Source organism: Nomascus leucogenys, chromosome 5, assembly GCF_006542625.1.
Source record: "Nomascus leucogenys isolate Asia chromosome 5, Asia_NLE_v1, whole genome shotgun sequence".
In the NCBI taxonomy this organism is placed as follows: domain Eukaryota; kingdom Metazoa; phylum Chordata; class Mammalia; order Primates; family Hylobatidae; genus Nomascus; species Nomascus leucogenys.
The window spans coordinates 15,821,942-15,833,669 of NC_044385.1; positions in this window are offsets into that span (position 1 = coordinate 15,821,942).

The window sequence follows — 11,728 nt, forward strand, 5'->3', positions numbered from 1 at the left end:
GTATTCAGCACTTCTGTATGCTGTCATATAGAAGGAATATAAAAATAAAGATAATAGGATCCTTGCCCCATGTAGCTCACATTCTAGGTGGTAGAAAATAAATAGGTAAACAAATGAGACACTTTAGAGAGCAATGAGTCTCACGGAGAGCTCAAAGACAGCAGGCCCCGTGGCAGACAGCCGATCTGAGCAAGGGAACTTTGAGCATATACCTGGGCATTAAGAGGAAGTCAGCCACAGGAAAAAGGAGTGACACATTCAAACACTGGAGTTGGAAACCAAGGGCTCAATAGATGAAGACTCCATTTCCTCACCTGTACAGGATATCACAGAGGCTCTAATAAAGAGTGAAAGTATATTGTGTGCTGCCTTGCTAATGTCTAAGAACTTGGTCAATGGCATAACTCCCATTCCAGGGCTAAACTCTGGTGGTCCTTGATTTCCACAACAAGAACTCACACAATGGTCCAATTCCCCCTTTGAGCCGCTCCTAGCCAAGTGTTCCAGTTCTCTGTTTTCCCCACCTTGTTAGCTTAAGAGACCTCACATGTGCCTGCCAAAGCTTCTGTATCTGATATTGTTCTCTTGAGCTCCCTTGAACCCAAAGCATAAACAGAAAAGTGTGCGTGCACACGTACTTGACCACACGTACTTCTCTGTGTATTAACCCAGGTTTAATTTATGTCATGTGCATATACCAATGTGCAGAGTGTCTTTGGGAGTCTCTCCTATAAAAACCCATGGAATTATTTACTTTGGTCTGGGTTCCTTTTTTGCAGCAGATTACCACCTAAGAGATCCAGATTGCGTGTTGGTCATGCCTACATTTAAGAATTTCCAGAGATGGCTTCCCCAGCTCTCTTGGTTGCTGCCCTCCTAGGACCAATTTACCTTCTAGGCAAGATGCTCTTCCTTCCATTGGAGCCCCCTTTTCCTGCAACTCATTTCCTCATCCCCATTTCTTGTCCTCCCTGGAGATAGAGAGCAAATGGACAGCTCCTCTTCATAAGAGTCCTTGGTGGAATCCATGATTGGTTGCCCCTGAGATGCTTTTTTTCCAAACTAAACAGCCCTACTCACCTTTGTCTTCCCTGTCTTCCCTCAGGGGACTCTACAGAGCAGCACAGCCAAGCAGAAAGGAACAGCAGGAAGAGGCCCCTGCAGCGATCAGAGATGGACAGCAAATGGTGCAAACCCCACCAAAATGCCAGCAGCCCCAGGCTCCGCAGCCCCACACTGGGCCATCTCCTCACACATGCTCGGCCTCTGAAACCAGCAACATCCAGAACAGCAGTAGCATTTGTCTATCTTTGCCTCTGGGTCAGGCACTTTCATATCATTCTCACAACAGCACTGTGCAATAGACATCATGATTCCCATTTTGCAGATAAGGGAACTGAAGTTGGGATAGGGAAGATGACTTTCCCAGGGCACCTGGTACAGCTGACATTTGAACTCAGATCTGATTCCAAAGTCAGTTCCACAACTGAACAATTTAAAGCAATGGTTGGCCATTTGCTATTTGGAAAGAGTCTTTTCCTTCTAGGTTCTGTATGTTGAGCAACTTTTGATAAGGAAGAAGATGTCAATACTAGAAACTTAAATATAAAGGGAAAGAACTCCGGAATAAGGATAAGAGGTGCCATTCATGGAGGATCTTGCTGGGACCAAGAACTTTATCTGCATTTTCATTTAATACTCATGATGTCCCTACAAGATAGACATTGCTATCCCCATTTTAAAGACTAAAAAATCAAGGCTTCCATTAATTAAGTAACTTGCCAAGTTCAAGGGCTTCCATTCCTACTCTGGAGGGTCTGCCTCCAAAACTCTCAATCACTACACTTAATGCATGAAAGCTCATTTCACATGGAAATGTATCACTCGAGACACACTTTGTCATCATAGTCCAAATGACACATACCTAGTCTGTAAAGATTTGCTGATCATGCATTAGCCTTTAATGCCACATGTACAAAGAGAAAAATTAGCATGAACAGACAGCACTAGTTACAAATAAAAGGATCATGAGTCACCATATTTCTCAATCTCTGATACTCCCTGAATGATAAAATACAAGTCTTGTAGTGAACCTAGGAAGCTTGTCATTTTACCTTGTCATAATATACTACAGCAAAAATGTGCCAGACCAGGGAGCAGATCTGACTAGGCTCTCAGCTTTGACACTGACTAACCATGTGAACACAGCTAAGTTGTATCACTTTGCCAAACACTGGTTTCTTCTTGGATAAGACTGACGTAGTAATATTACATCATGCTATTAAATGTGTCATATTATTGCCTAATAATAATAATTTCTATCTTCGTATGAATGCCCACTGCTTTACTCTTCTGAAGAGATAATCAGAGATTATTATAAAGATCAGGTGATGTCATATATGTGAAAACATCTTATAAGCTCTTATAAGAGGCATGATTACGAGGATGGTGATGAAACTGTCATAGCCATTGTTTCACCATTGTCACTCCAAGCCAACTGCCCTGAGAAGCTGTGAAATTGAGGCCCCAGCAGGGGCCAGACAAGAGGCCTAGACAGCAGCTGTCTCAAAGAACAGAGCCTCAAATGGGACTTGCGGACTGCAATTCTCAACCTATTTCCCTTTGAAGTTAAGTGCATGTTCTTTTCAAGTAAACCTTGTATGAACAATTTAGGATGGTTTCTAATGCATCTACCCTCGGTCAAAATCAGGTAATAATGAAAAAATGTATTCCACTTGTGGCTTGGCCCCATTTCTGTTTTTCCTGTTTCCTCCCCCTTCCTCCCCCACACTTGCCTTCCACATGTTGGTCCATCTGTTCTAGGTAGGATGAGCCTGCTAGTCAGGGAGCATGTTTTTTCAGCTTTCTGGCACATATGCATGGAACCATCAGAGAACGGAGAAATAGACAGGCCCAGACCATATTGCAAGAAATACAAGTGACACTGCAGTCCATGAACTCACCTACGGTGTGTGACATTCTGCCTCTCACACTGAGCATGGCTGGAGGGCTGGGTGCTGGGCATGTGCACGCCTGCTATGGGAACATTCATAGCCCCTGAGGCCAGAGAGACCTGGGTTACAATCCTGACCCTCTGCAAATTAGCTTTGGGATGTAGCTACCTGATTTCCTTGGCTTCTGTTTCCTTCTTTCTGTGTGATGAAACCTGGCTTTTCCAATTGCTCAGATAATTGAGTGAGATAACAAATGCAAAGTGCCTGGCAGTAATTGTTCTGAATGGGTACTTCCCTCCTCTAAACCCTCTACATGAAGCTGCCCTTGGTAGAAATGTGCACTGCTTTCTTCTTCTGAGGAGGTAAGTCATGTACGGTCTTCATTCAGGTCTTCGACGTACCTGCCACTATAAGAACACAACAGATTGGGTCACCATACAACGTAGATATGTATCAAAACATCAGTTTGTACCCCATTAATATGTACAATTACAATGTATTCATTAAATATATATGTATAGAAAGACAGCTGAAAAATATTAGGTTACAAATTTCTTTTGGCTCTTTGCATCATTTGATTGTGAATAATATTGCTGGCATGTGGCACATTACAGTTGCTGAATGAACAAAACAACATGTTTGTAGACTGTAGAGAAGAAGCATTTCCATAAAGGGAATAAATGTATACTTGACTCTCTGGATGGGGAAAGAGGTGTCTGGAAGGAGGCTAACCAAAGTGCTATCTCTGGATATGAGATGCTGTTTAGTGTACTTGTTTGAATTTTTAATAATAAACTTATATAATTGTTAACAATAACAAAAGAATGAGTGGTAGAGATTGAATGTGGGCATTTGCAGAGACCTGCACGGCAGGCGTTGGTTTTGACGATGATCTGAAATTGATTTTTCTATCTTCCCCATAAGTCTCCTCTATGACTAATGTGGAGGAACACACCTTATCATCAGGGCTTGGCCGACACAGAAGGACAACTCTCAGAGGGTGTGTGGGCCTGCTGGGGAGTAGGGTGGTTAGAGGTTGACCATCGTGTGTTTCATGGCAATGAAAAAATACTGTGCTGCCACCGCATTAAACAAGATGAAAGGGTGGATTGCCATCCTCCCAGTTCTACAGCGTCGTCAAGGACTTTGCAGGTGTGAATCAGATCATTATTATCCTCTTTTCCCCTTTAATTTATCCTTATTGATGTTATAAGACAAAGTTGTTGGCAGGGCAGTTTCTTATTCATTGTTGATTTTATTTTTTATTTGATTTTTAATATTTTAATATTTTTTATTTTAATCCCTCATAAGCATTGCAACCCTTTCTTGCTCCCTGGCTGCCCCATCCTTACAGGAATGAATTTAATTCCAAGCACTAGTACCTGCCAAATTCAGGTCGTGGGCAGCCTTCCCTCTTTGGACCTTTGATGGGAGGACTGTAGTAAGGTAACCTGGTGCAGTTTCACTTTTTTTTCCTCCTTGATGCTTTTCCGACACAAGGTTCTCTGTCCACCTTGGCTTTATTTTGCCATGTAGTGCCTCACGGGAGCTCAGGTCCTGCACTCAGGCCCTCACCTTGGGGAAGCACAGAGCTTAGGAGGTAGGTAGGAAAGGGAGGAGTTTTTCCTCTGATTGATCACCAGTTTTTTCTTTCTTCTCTTTTTCTTTTTAAGACTAAGCAACAGCCATGCTATGTGAAATATGGGCAGTCCTATAAGCCACAGCCATGCTATATGAAATATGGGCAATTCTATAAGCCACAGCCATGCTATGTGAAATTTGGACAGTTTTATAAGCAGCTACGCTACTCTGTTTGACTTCTTGAGACTTTGCAACCAGTTGCAAAGGAAGGACTATCCTCTCCCAGGTGGCAGAAGAAAAACATTCTCATGAAAGTACAGAGACTACTCAATCTTTTACTCTAATATGATCATTTTTCCTCATTTCTGCGAAAGCTAAATTATCCTTTTGACTAAATGAAACAAAGCATCAATATGTTTCATTGATTATAATTTAAATCTGTCTAAAGGACTAGTTGGAGGAAGAGGCAGTCTTTTGCAGTCCTTAAACTTCAGCAGAAGCCACAGAATTAAACTATTTAAAGCTTACTTGTTCAAGTATTTTTCAAATAATTATTTTAAAATTTCAGAAAGAAAAAGGTATGTCCTTTTATGGAATCTATTTTTTAGGGCACATATAACATAGTGGGTCAAATACCCATTGGAGGCCATACTGTTAGGTTGGGTGCTGTTCTCCGTTATTTCTTGGGCAAATTACTTGACCTCACTATGACTCAGTTTCTTAACCTGTAAAATGAGATAATAATATTACCTACCTCACATGTTATTGTGAAAATCAAATGTAAAGCATGTTAAAACTCTGCCTGGCACATAGTAAATGGAGAGTGCTCTATAAGGGTTCATGATTATTGTTATTATAATTATGGAAGATAACTAAGAGAAAAAATAGCTCTAATAAAAAAGTTCACTGAACTTTTTTGGGTCACCTGGAAAGATCTTTATAACATACCACTAAAAAAAAGTTAGTTATGAGATACTTGGCTTTTGGTGTCCCAAAAGCTCCTGATGAAGGACAAGAGAAGAAGAAAGAAGGATAAGTGTAGCAATGTTGTTTAACACTTTTTCAGTTAGGAAGAAGACAAGGGGACCCAGGAATCTAGGGCTGTAGAGGCCTAGAGTTTCATGGAAAATGACACTGGCCAGGTTATGATTTCAGGGAAGTGCACCCAGAACATTAAAACCAACACACAGATCAAATATGAGCACTGTATCCTGGCAATAGAAACAAAGGTTCTTTACTTGAAAAAGCCAACAAGCAAATGATTTGGGCCTAAGATCTGCAAGACTAAGTAGTAGTTCTCCAAACTTGCTACCTGGCTCTCCTATTGTTCAAATTCTTCATATTGTTGCTGATTTTCTGTGTACTTATTAAATCAATTATTGAAAGAGGGGCAGTAAAGTTTCAACCATAATTCTGAATTTGTCTATTTCTCTTTGTAATTATCTGAGGTTTTGCTTTATGTGTTATATATTTGGGTATTTTGAAGTTATGTTATTAGGTGCGTACGTTTTTAGGACTGCTATGCAATGTTGGAGATTTTCCTCTTTATCTTATGAAATGACTTCTTTATCCTTGGTGTTATTCTTTACCAGGAAATCTACTTTGATAATAATAATAGAGACACTCCAGTTTTCTTTTGGTTAGTGGAAACAAGGTATATATTGCTCCATTTATTTGCATTTAATGTATTTGTGTCTTTATGTGTGTTTATGGAGTACTTGCTCCATCTAAAGCATTATTCTTGGGCTTGGGACAATAATTGTAAAGTGGGGAATGACATGGAAAAATTTTCACTTTAGAATGATTATTCCAGCAGCAGATCAGAGAGGGGAATGGGAAGGGACAATATTAGGAGGATTAGTGCCCACTGGAGACTGGTATAATAATTCAGGCTGGAGATCACAGCGGCCTGAACTAAACTACCCACAGTAGGAGAGAAAGAAATTGATGGCTTATATTTAGGCGGTAGAATCATCATCATTCTGTGACTGAACGGAAGTGGGAGGTAAAGGAACAAGGCATCAGAGTTAAAGACAGTGATGCCTTTACTGAGATATGGGACATTAGAGACAGAACTGTTCAGTTTGAGACAGCTAATGAGACATCTAAGCAGAAATTTCAAGTACACGGTTAATAGGCAGTTTTGAAATCAGCAGAGAAGATTGAGCTACAGACTTGGGAGACTTTCCCTCAAATATAGTAATTGAACAAGTTGCAATGACTAAAACTATCCAGGGAGAATGTGCTGTTTAATCAGTGAGGGGAAGAGGAGACGAAAAGAGATGGGATGAGGAAGGAAGAGGACTTAGGTCAGAAATAGAAATAATAAGTGACAAAATTATATTTATAGATACAATGCAAAACAAGATGGAAAGAAGTTCAGAGTTTATATTAGTAACAATTAATACCAAGTAAAACTCAGATAAGTTAGCATAGGTTCTCTAAAACCAATTTCACTAGTACCTCTTATATCTACATACTGTCATTGATCATTAGAGTTTTGTTGGTTTTATGTGGATATTTAATAAGGTGAGACTTGAGACATTACCCATGGCAGGGTGGATCAATGGCATATACCTGAGATGCGTGCCTTGATTGGCTCTATGACTCAGGCTCAAGATGCACCCACTGGCAGCCACACGCATCCCAGGAAGACTCGTTAGGCTCAAGAAACACGCTTTGAAGAATCCACCTTATCACAGCAGCCCCTCATCTTCCCAGCCCACTTCTTCCTTTCAACACAGCCACTCTTGACTCCCAGAGTCTTTAAATGCTGGTCCTTCTTGACCAGCACCTGGCACGTGCAGACATGCTTGGAAAGCTTGCTAGCCATCAGATTCATCCAGAATACAGGAAGTGTGTAAGAAAGTGACATAGTGAGACTGAAAATGATAGCTGGATCTTGGATATACAAAGTTTCAAACGAAACATTGTAATCATGAGAGGGACATGTCTTCAGGCTTAGAAAGATCACTTAGGTAGCAGAGTAAAGGATGAATTGGTGAGAATTGAGATGGAGGGATGGAGACTGGTCAGAAAGATTTTTAACAACCCGATATAAAATAATAATGCAGTATTATTATTTTATTTGTACCTCTACAGGGCAGTAGAGATGGGATTATGGGTTCCAGTCATATTCAGGAAGTAGAATAACAGAACTGGTGCCTGATTGGCTTGCATGATGAAGACAACAGAATAGTGGAAGATGACTCCTTAATTTTCTTCTTGGGCATATAATGCAAAACAAGATGGAAAGAAGTTCAGAGTTTATATTAGTAACAATTAATAGCAAGTAAAACTCAGATAAATTAACATAGTTTCTCTAAAACCAATTTTACTAGTACCTCTTATATCCACATATTGTTATTGATCATTAGCGTTTTGTTTGTTTTATGTGGATATTTAATAAGGTGAGATTTGAGACATTACCCATGGCAGGGTGGATCAATGCATATACCTGAGATACGTGGTTGGCTCTATGACTCAGGCTCAATATTCACTGAATATTAATATTTAATATTTTTCCAGTTAGGAAAAATATTATTCCATATTTCCTAAAATATGGAAAAATAATAATTTCCAATATTCTTACCTACTCTTAGAAAGGACTTTTCTCTCCTGTATGAATTTGTTTTACTCCTACCTTCTACGGAAGTCACCATCGCCATAGGCATGTTCTGCAGCTGCAGCCCAGCCAAGGCTGCACAACTCACTTTCCATCTCTTGAAATCCCCAACAATGGGTCTTGAAGGTTCCTGAATTTTAGAGAATTCAAGCATCCTTTACTGGAGGCAATGAGGCCAATACAATGGGAAGACAACAGACTGTTTTCTAGACCGTATAATTCTAAAAAAAAAAAAAAACTTTGGTAAGTTCATGCTACTTGAACTCAACAGTGAGATGCTACTTGACTGACAACCTTATCTATTTTCCTCTGGATGAGTCTGGTCTGAGTAACAAAAGATTATTACAAATTTCGTGTTTCATTGCCTTTCCTTGTCTAGGGCAACATTTGGATAGATATATCAAAATTGTATCTGTCTTTCTCATCTCTGTCAGTAGGAAGATGTGGACAAGCATGTTGCAGAAAATGTAGTCATCTCAGAGTTAGCTTTTCAGTTCACACACAATATGCAATCTCTCTCACCTCATTTCTCTTGCTCTATACACAATTATTTTCTTTGAACAACCTTAAAAGTTAGGAGGGGCAGGTTATTACTATTATCCCTGTTTACAGATTGAAAACTGAGGCCCAATGTGAAATAAGAAAGGAATGGATTGGGGGTCGGAGCAGAAAGATGTGATGTTGGACATGTCAAGTTTGAAGTTCCTTTCCTGATGAAGACACCAAATAGGCAACTAAACATGTGGACCTGAAACTCAAGATGTAGACTGGCATTGAAGATACAGATTTGGGAATCATCAGCTTTTCAGGGTAGTGAAGCAGAAAGATAGGAACATGCAAGTGTGAAATGAAGCAATTCACTACACTTGTGTTTTCATCTAAAGTAGAGGTAGGAAACTTGTGGCCTATAGACCAAATGCATCACACAGACATGCTTTTAAAAGGAGTGATATTGGAATCATGTTTTAAAAACTGAGAAACATCACATAGAAACCCAATTTTCAGCACTTGTTTTGAAAGCAGAAGCTCTGGCATCATAGGTCATGCTCCCACATCTCAATATTATGAAGGAGTTGAGTCACTTTTGTCACCTTTAGACAGAACATTCTCTTTTGCTTTGCCACAGTCCCAGCCACTCCTTATTGTATTACTGGCCTGCATCACTACTTTGTCTTTCTGTCCTGCAAGTTTTTGAGTTTGTGACCATCATCCACAGCCTCATTTGGTCAGATTAGTCCAATTCTGGCAGTTTAAGTTCTTTTTTAAGGTACATCCCAAAACTTAGCAGCTCCATAAACCTTCTCCAGCAATCTGAGCCCTGAGAAATGACTCCAATCATTTAGCCTCCTCATCTGGTACTTAGAAAAACCGTCTTAGGATGTTGATGATCTTGTTTGGACAGCCTATTTCCCTACCTAGTCTCAAAGCCATTTGAGAATGGCATACAGTGACTGCATTTCAGCTTGTCCAGCATTAGCATAGAACTCTGCATAGAACTGATATTCAAAAAGTGCTGTGTGGTAAATAATTGAACAAGTGCCTGCAATTCAGTTTATAAATCTCCTTACATCCATTTTCTCCTCAAAGAGTCCAAGGTGACCCAGCTCCTAACAAGACAGCCAATACTCCAGCCAGGTTTTTAGAGTTCTTTGAGGTCCTGACAGCTCTCAGCCTCACTCTGTGGATCCCTAGAAGTGTGATAGTCATTTGTGAGCCATGACAGAGTTGAAGGTAGGACAGTCTGACTATCACGTGTCAGGGTAACATCAGGAATAAACTTACTGGAGGTGGCAGAGGTCACTCCTGATTCTCCTGAAAAAGGCAACAATTCAATTCAATTCAATAACTATTACTTGGGGCTGAACATGTTCTGGAGACTATGCTAGACCCTAGAGTTATAGAAACGAAGTAAAGAGAGCAGAGGCAGCTCTGACTACAGGGAGCTTCAGGGTGGGAAAGAGGCCCTGGAGAACTAATCATAGCATCAGGAATATTAGAATTATCATATGCAAACTATATCGACCATGTAGCAATCACATTTAACACAATAAAAGTCAAGCTCTGACATGTATGTTAGAAATGGAAAAACATATTTAAAGGCTTTTCAGGTCTAAAAAGTAGAACTTCTGGAAAGTTTTCAATAAATTTAAAATGTAATGGATATGTATAACAACATATTAAACCCAGATGAAGAGACAGTTGGTATAATGAAAGACAAAACAAATTAACCAGAATGAAGCACGCAAACATAAGAGATTTATAACATGAGAAGCTAAGATGTGGAGAATAGACCAAGAAGATCTACCATATGTAGAATCAGGGTTTCAGAAAAAGAGGAGAGAGACAGTGAGGCAAAGGCAATATTTATAAAAATAATGCCTGAGGATGTTCTAGAACTGGTTAAAGATGCCAGTCCACAGATTGAAGTAGACTAATTCTAGGTATGACAAATAATAATAAATCCAGTTTTAGACCAATTTTGTTGAAATTGCAGAACCCCAAAATATAGAAGCTCTTAAAAGCAGCCAAAAAAACCCACACCCAAAACCATTATCTTCAAAAGAGTGATAGACTAATACCTGATTTATCAATGACTTCTTAACAGTTGCAATGAAAGCCAGAAGGCAATAGAAATCATGTCTTCAATTAGCTGTAAGAAAATAATGCACATCTTATAATTCTATACAGAAAATATACTGTTCAATGGGGAAAGAACTCCCTATTCAATAAATGGTGCTGGGATACCTGGCTAGCCATATGCAGAAGAAGGAAACTAGACTCATATCTTTCACCATATACAAACATTAACTCAAGATGGATTTAAGATTTAAATGTAAGACATCAAACTATAGGGATCTTAAGGAAAAAAAAAGCTAGAAAACACCATTCTGGACATTGGCCTTGCTAAAGAATTTATGACTAAGTTCTCAAAAGTAATTGCAATGAAAACAAAAATTGACAAGTGGAGCCTAATTAAACTAAAAAGTTTCTGCACAGCAAAAGACACTATCTACAGAGTAAACAGCCTACAGAATAGGAGAAAATATTCACAGACTATGCATCTGATAAAGGTCTAATATTCAGAATCTGTAAGAAACTTAAATAGCTAAACAAGCAAAAAACAACCCCATTAAAAAGTGGGCAAAGGACATGAACAGGTATTCTTCAAAAGAAGACATATAAGTGGCCAAAAAACATGAAAAAATGCTCAATATCACTAATCATTTGAAAAGTGCAAATTAAAACCACAACGACATACAATCTTACACCAGTCAGAATGGCTACTGTTAAAAAGTAAAGGCTGGGCACAGTAGCTCACACCTCTAATCCCAGCACTCTGGGTGGCTGAGTCAGGCAAATGACTTGAGGTCAGGAGTTCGAGACCAGCCTGGCCAACATGGTAAAACCCTGTCTCTACTAAAAATACCAAATTAGCCAGGCATTGTGGTGCATGCCTGTAATCCCAGCTACTTGGGAGGCTGAGGCAGGAGAATCAATCACTTGAACCAGGAGGTGGAGGTTGCAGTGAGCCGAGATCACGTCACTGCACTCCAGCCTGGAAAACAGA